We start from the raw sequence: 7596 nt of genomic DNA on the forward strand, positions 1-7596 counted from the left end.
AGCACTTGGAGACCCAGAACGCAAAGAGAAAAATTTGGGAACCTGGAAGCCCTGTTCTCCAAGTTATCTCCTCCTGGTGGACTGGCCCAGATGCAGGGACACCGGAAGGCACATGAGCCTCCAACTCATGGCTGGTTTCTATCGGATTTTTGTCAGAACTATCACAATCCAATGGAACATTCATTTTCAATTAATTGACATTTTCTAATGGAAAAATATTCCATCAAAAAAAACCCAGCTCTAGTTGGTATTACTGTACTGGCAGAACTTTGTGTATAAAGCTTTCTAGTGTAGCATGGCCTTGGGAAATTATTATTATGGAAAAAGGGATTGTCTATGCATGGATATCATCATTATTGCCTTTCACTGAACACCCACAGAAATCAATGGAAATTAGGCCCTGAGGTGCTTTTGAAAATTCTACTAGGTGCCAAATTACTTTTAAAATCTGACCTGTTGTGCAGCTGTAGTAGCATTGATTAAGAACTCATTTACACCAATGTACTATCTTACCATGAGTTGAGTATTCCAGTGTGGTAGCTTTACTCAGTCATTCGCAATTGACAATGACTATGGGAACTTCAAATGTAAATTCACGGGAATAAGCAATATCAGTATAAATACCTTCCTGTGGGAATAGCTGTGTACACACGAGGGAATGTCAGAATTGAGCTGCATAGCTGCGAAATCACACGCTGCGACATTCCTCACTCAGGGGCTGTTTGCTCAGGTAGTGTGGCCTACTGCTCAAGGCTAAAACCGGTAACATAGAGGAGGGGTTGCTGGTAGGGGGCACTGGGCCCTCCCACTCCACTGGGCTCTGACTCAGGACCCTTGGAGACCTGACAATGATCTGACAGCCAAGGCTGCTTAAGGTTAGGGTGACCAGATGTCTTGATTTTATAGGGACAGTCCCGATATTCGGGGCTTTTTCTTATATAGGTGCCTATTATGCCCCTCATCCCCTTTCCTGATTTTTCACACTTGCTATCTGGAAAGCCCCACTTAATGTGCCGGGGCCACTTCCTATCTCCCCTTCCCCCCTGAGATTGTCCCAGAACCACTGTCGGAGTTAAGGCAGTGTGAAGGGTTTGTGCTCCCTACAAGAATCATAGAATCATAGAATATTAGAGTTGGAAGGGACCTCAGGAGGTCATCTAGTCCAACCCCCTGCTCAAAGCAGGACTAACCTCAGCTATATCATCCCAACCAGGGCTTTGTCAAGCCTCAGCTTAAAAACCGCTAAGGATGGAGATTCCACCACCTCCCTAGGCAACCCATTCCAGTGCTTCACCACCCTCCTAGTAAAAAACTTTTTCCTAATGTCCAACTTAGACCTCCCGCCCTGCAACTTGAGACTGTTGCTCCTTGTTCGGTCATCTGCCACCACCGAGAACAGCCTAGTCCCATCCTCCCTGGAACCCCCTTTCAGGTAGTTAAAGGCCGCTATCAAATCCCCCCTCACTCTTCTCTTTTGCAGACTAAACAAGCCCAGTTCCCTCAGCCTCTCCTCATAAGTCCTGTGCTCCAGCCCCCTAATCATTTTGGTTGCCCTCCACTGGACTCTCTCCAACTTGTCCACATCCTTTTTGTAGTGGGGGGCCCAAAACTGGACACAATATTCTAAATGCGGCCTCACCAATGCCGAATAGAGGGGAATAATCACTTCCCGTGACCTACTGGCAATGCCCCTCCTAATGCAGCCCAATATGCCATTAGCCTTCTTGACAACCAGGGCACACTGCTGACTCATATCCAGCTTTTTATCCACCGTTACCCCCAGGTCCTTTTCTGCAGAGCTGCTGCCCAGCTCGTCGGTCCCCAGTCTATAGCTGTGCATGGGATTCTTCCTTCCTAAGTGGAGGACTCTGCACTTGTCCTTGTTGAACCTCATTAGATTTCTTTTGGCCCAATCCTCCAGTTTGTTTAGGTCACTCTGTATCCTATCCCTACCCTCCAGGGTATCTACCACTCCCCCCAGCTTAGTGTCGTCCGCAAACTTGCTGAGGGTGCAATCTACCCCATCCTCCAGATCATTAATAAAGATGTTGAACAAAACCGGCCCCAGGACTGACCCCTGGGGCACTCCGCTTGTGACCGGTTGCCAGCTGGACATGGAGCCATTGATCACTACTCGTTGAGCCCTATGCTCTAGCCAGTTCTCGATCCATTTTATAGTCCATTCATCCAACCCATACTTCTTTAACTTGCTGATAAGAATACTGTGTGAGACAGTATCAAAAGCTTTGCTAAAGTCAAGGCATATCACATCCACTGCCTTCCCTACATCCACAGAGCCAGTCACCTCATCATAGAAAGCAATCAGGTTGGTCAGGCATGACTTTCCCTTAGTGAATCCATGTTGACTGTTCCTGATCACCTTCCTCTCCTCCAAGTGCCTTAAAATGGATTCCTTAAGGACCTGCTCCATGATTTTTCCAGGGATTGAGGTGAGGCTGACCGGTCTGTAGTTCCCTGGATCCTCTTTCCTCCTTTTTTTGAAGATGGGCACTATATTTGCTTTTTTCCAGTCCTCAGGGACCTCCCCCTGTTGCCACGAGCTTTCAAAGATAATAGCCAACGGCTCTGAAATCACCTCAGCCAACTCCCTCAGCACCCTCGGGTGCATTGCATCCGTCCCCATGGACTTGTGAATGTCCAATCCTTCTAAATAGTCTTGGACCCGTTCCTTCAGCACTATGGGATGTTCGCCTCCTTCCCATTCTGTGCCACCCAGTGCAGCAGTCTGAGAGCTGATCTTGTCTGTGAAGACAGAGGCAAAAAAGACATTGAGTACCTCAGCTTTCTCCACATCCTCCGTCACTAGGTCACCTCTCTCATTCTCTAAGGGGCCCACACTTTCTCTAATCTTCCTCTTGTTGGCAACATGCCTGTAGAAACCCTTCTTGTTCCCCTTCACGTCCCTTGCTAGCTGCAACTCCAATTGTGCTTTGGCCTTCCTGATTTCATTCCTGCACGTTCGAGCAGTGTTTATATAATCCTCCCTAGTCATCTGACCAAGCTTCCACTTCTTGTAAGCTTCTTTTTTGCGTTTAAGTTCGCCAAGGACATCTTTGTTAAGCCAAGCTGGACGCCTACCATATTTGCTATTCTTTCTGCACATCGGGATGGTTTGCTCTTGTGCCCTCAATAAGGTCTCTTTAAAATACAGCCAGCTCTCTTGTGTTCCTTTCCCCCTCATATTAGCCTCCCAGGGAATCCTGCCCATCAGTTCCCTGAGGGAGTCAAAGTCCGCTTTTCTGAAGTCCATGGTCCGTATCCTGCTGCTCTCCTTTCTTCCTTTTGTCAGGATCCTGAACTCGACCATCTCATGGTCACTGCTGCCTAGGTTGCCACCCACTTCTACTTCCCCTACCAAATCTTCCCTGTTTGTGAGCAGCAGGTCAAGAAAAGCACGGCCCCTAGTTGGTTGCTCCAGCACTTGCACCAGGAAATTGTCTGCAACACTCTCCAAAAACTTCCTGGATTGTTTGTGCTCTGCTGTATTGCTCTTCCAGCAGATGTCAGGGTGATTGAAGTCTCCCATGAGAATCAGGCCCTGTGAACTGGAAACTTTCCCTAGCTGAGTAAAGAAAGCCTCATCTACCTCGTCCTCCTGGTCTGGTGGTCTGTAACAGACACCCACCAGGACATCACTCTTATTGTTCTTGCTTCTAAGCTTAACCCAGAGACACTCAACTGACTTATCTCCAGCTTCATACTGGAGCACAGAGCAGTCATAGTGCTCTCTTACATACAGTGCAACTCCTTCCCCCTTTCGCCACTGCCTGTCCTTCCTGAACAGTTTATACCCATCCATGACCGCGCTCCAATCATGAGAGTTATTCCACCAAGTCTCAGTTATTCCAATCATGTCGTAGTTTCTTGACTGTGCCAGGACTTCCAGTTCTTCCTGCTTGTTTCCCAGACTTCTTGCATTTGTGTACAGGCACTTGAGATAAGTAGCCGACTGGCCTACTTTCACAATATGAATCAGGAGGCCTCCCCTCCTGCACCCTCCTCCTTCTGCTTCCTTGTGGTGTCCCTCTTCCCCCCTAACCTTCGGGCTTAGGTCCCCGTCCCCCGTCGAAACTAGTTTAAAGCCCTCCTCACTAGGTTAGCCAGCCTGTCTGCGAAGATACTCTTCCCTGTCTTCGTTAGATGAATCCCGTCCCTTCCTAGTAATCCTTCTTCCTGGAACAGCATTCCATGATCGAAGAATCCAAAGCCCTCCCTTCGACACCACCTGCGTAACCACGCATTTACTTCCCCAATGCGACTGTCCCTACCTGGGCCTTTTCCCTGAACAGGGAGGATGGACGAGAACACCACCTGCGCTTCAAACTCCTTTATCTCTTTTCCCAGAGCCACATAGTCCGCAGTGATCCGCTCAAGATCATTCTTGGCAGTGTCATTGGTGCCCACATGGAGGAGCAGGAAGGGGTAGTGGTCTGAGGACTTGATGAGTCTTGGCAGTCTCTCCGTCACATCCGTAATCCTAGCTCCAGGCAAGCAGCACACTTCTCTAGTTTCCCGGTCCGGATGGCAGATGGATGGCTCCGTCCCCCTTAGGAAGGAGTCCCCGACCACCATCACCCTTCTCTTCCTCTTGGGAATGGTGGTCGTGGAACCCCCATCCCTAGGAGAATGCATCCCTTGCCTTCTGATCAAATGGGTCTCCTTCTGATTCCTTCCCTCCAAAGGGGCCTCCAAATCATTCTCCGCCGTAGTACTTGTGCAGAGAGGATGAAAACGATTCCTTACTTCTATCTGCATGGTGGGCACATGGATTCTCTTCCTTCGGGAGGTCACATGCTGCCAATTTCTTCCCCATTCTTCAGATTTGCCAGCCCAGCCTTCTCTGAATCTTGCTTACACTGTGCCTGTGCTCGATGGAGAAAGACATCGTTTTCTTTAATGCAACGCAGGGTTGACATTTGGGTCTCTAGTCTTTTAACCTTCTCTTCCAATAAGGAAACCAGCCTGCACTTGGTACAGATGAAGTCATCTCTGTCCTGTGGGAGGAAGACAAACATAGCACATCCAGTGCAGGTGAAAACAACAGATCGCTCCCTCTCCATATCTTTGCTCTGAGAGCCTTCTCAGATGCTCTATTTCCTGCTCAGCAACATCTGAAAGGCAAAAACCTGCAGTGGGCTCTCTCCGCAGGCAAACTCCTAGGCAAACTCCCTCCTTCTCCTTCTGTTAGCCGCCCCTCTGTTCGCTACTTCAGTGGAGTGATTCCTGATTTATGTCAGGAGGAGTGAGAGGAGAATCAGACCCACTGATTTGCCTGTGGCTACCAGTGATTTACACCTGGGTGAGTGAATGTTCCTTATTTACAAAAATATGCATGAGATTTGAATCAAGACCACTTGCTTTATCGAGTTGTGTTGCAGACATGACATAGAAATATTACAAATAGGTGATTCAGTTTAACATGACCTTTATCAGTTTCCATTATCTAATACAGGTGTCATATTGTTCATCATTTTCAAACTGCTATCCCAATAGGAATCAGGGAAAATTCAAGGGCTAAATCTTGAACAGATGAAAATCATTGAAAATCAAACAGAAATCAGATTTGCTCACCCAATTTAAATTATCGAAGGATTTGGACTGAGGTGATTCCAACTCATAGTAAATGCAAATATGTGAATGCATATAGAAATACCTTATGTCTTAAATACGTTCTATGGTCAGTGTTCTGGAATGTTACAAGAACAAGGGAATTGCCAACGTCCTGTCTCCATGGGTGGCCAGTGTCAGCTGTTTCAAAGACAGAAGAATTGCATGATAAATCATGGATAAAATTTACTCCACAATCTCAGACAGCAGTTGCTGACTCATATCCTGAAACACGAAGCCCCTATAAAGATGAAAGCTATTTTAGAATTCTAGGAATATATTTGACTGCATTATATCCAGTGGCAATGAGTTCCACAGGTCAGCTGGTAAGCTAAGATGGGCAAGACAGACAGAGAGAGAAGAGTGACAGCCACACAGAAGAAAGAGAGAGAGACACACAGAGACAGAAACAGAGACAAAGAGGGACAGTGGATCCCAAAGCTTTATTTGTTTATACCTGGAAAAACTACTCCCCTGACCCCACCCCACCCTAAAAATACAAACTTGGTCAGAATTTGTTGTGTTGCATAGTACATTGACCCACTCAATTTCATCTCTATGTTCAAGGACAGTTTTTATTTTCTCGAACATTTCTTGCCCATAGTCCTTCTCAAAGCATTTTTCACATCCTTGTTCCTACGGCTGTAGATGAGGGCATTCAACATGGGAATGAAAAGGGTATAAAACACGGACACTGCTTTTCTTTGGTACAGAGAAAATAGCCAAGTGGGCTGGGCATACATGAAAGCAGTGGTCCCATAAAATAAAGTCACAGGCACCATGTGGGAGGTGCAGGTGGAGAAGGCTTTGTGCTTGCCCTCGGCAGAGTGAATCCTGAGGATGGTGGAGATGATATAGATGTAGGAGATGAGCACAATCAGGGAAGTACTTGCTATGATGAGTCCGCATAGGGTAAACTTCACAAGATTATTGACGTACGTGTCACTGCAGGACAGACTAATCAGGGGAGGGCCATCACAGAAGAAATGATCAATCTCAATAGACCCACAATAGTTCAGGGTAAAGGTGAAGCCTGTTTTCACCATGGCATTCACTCAGCCACTGATATAGGATCCCACCACCAGCTGAACGCAAACCCACTTGGACATGGCGACGGGATACCGGAGTGGGTTGCAGATGGCGGTGTAGCGATCGTAGGCCATCGCTGCCAGGAAAAAGGCTTCAGTGGTGAGGAAGAGAGCGAAGAAAAAGAATTGGGTGGCACATCCACTGTAGGAAATGGCTTTGCTTCCTGCAGCGCAGCTCGCCATGGCTCTGGGGGCACTGACGGAGGAGTAGCAGAGGTCTAAAAGTGACAGGTTCATGAGGAAGAAGTACATGGGGGTGTGAAGTTGAGAGTTGGCTGTAATGATGAGGACCAGGATGGTGTTTCCCAGCACGGTTATCATGTAAATCACCAGGAACATCATAAAGGGCACAGTCTGAAACCCTGCTCCTCTTCCAAGCCCCAGCAGGATGAATTCTGTCACTGTTGTGTGGTTCCCCTTTCTTACTGGCTGCATAACTGACATTTCCCGTAGAAAATAGACCAAGATAAAAGGTAAAAAGTAGTCAAATATAAAAGATACATTGAAGCTTCTCCTAAAAGTTCTTTAAATTAATGGGGATTAGTCACTCAGATGTTTTGGAAAGTCCAACTAGGTATCTAAATACAGTTAAAAATCTCACCTCAGGTATTTTAAAAAAAATTTTACTATCAAGCCAAAATTAATCAACTTCCCCCTAAAATCTGGATTCAAGACTCTTCTTGGCTGAGTAAGACACCAGCAAAATCCTGCAAGAGCAATGCCATTGATGTATAAAAGGCTGGTCGAAATGGGCCCTAAATTATATTCCTTTCAGTGTATGAATCAATATATATATATATATATATGCTTTATTTCATCACCATTTCTGCTTCTAAGAAACTTCAATTATTCTAGTTGAAAGTTTTAATGTCTGTACAGA

General features: G+C 46.5%; 1 pseudogene; it reads right to left on the reverse strand.

The window, feature by feature from the left end:
- Positions 1-6203: 6203 nt before the first annotated feature.
- On the reverse strand, positions 6204-7160 carry LOC137144230 (olfactory receptor 5AR1-like; annotated as a pseudogene).
- Positions 7161-7596: the final 436 nt, after the last annotated feature.

This window comes from Emydura macquarii, unplaced genomic scaffold (assembly GCF_026122565.2).
Source record: "Emydura macquarii macquarii isolate MOO-44397 ecotype Brisbane River unplaced genomic scaffold, CSIRO-AGI_Emac_v2 contig_3419, whole genome shotgun sequence".
Taxonomy (NCBI): domain Eukaryota; kingdom Metazoa; phylum Chordata; order Testudines; family Chelidae; genus Emydura; species Emydura macquarii.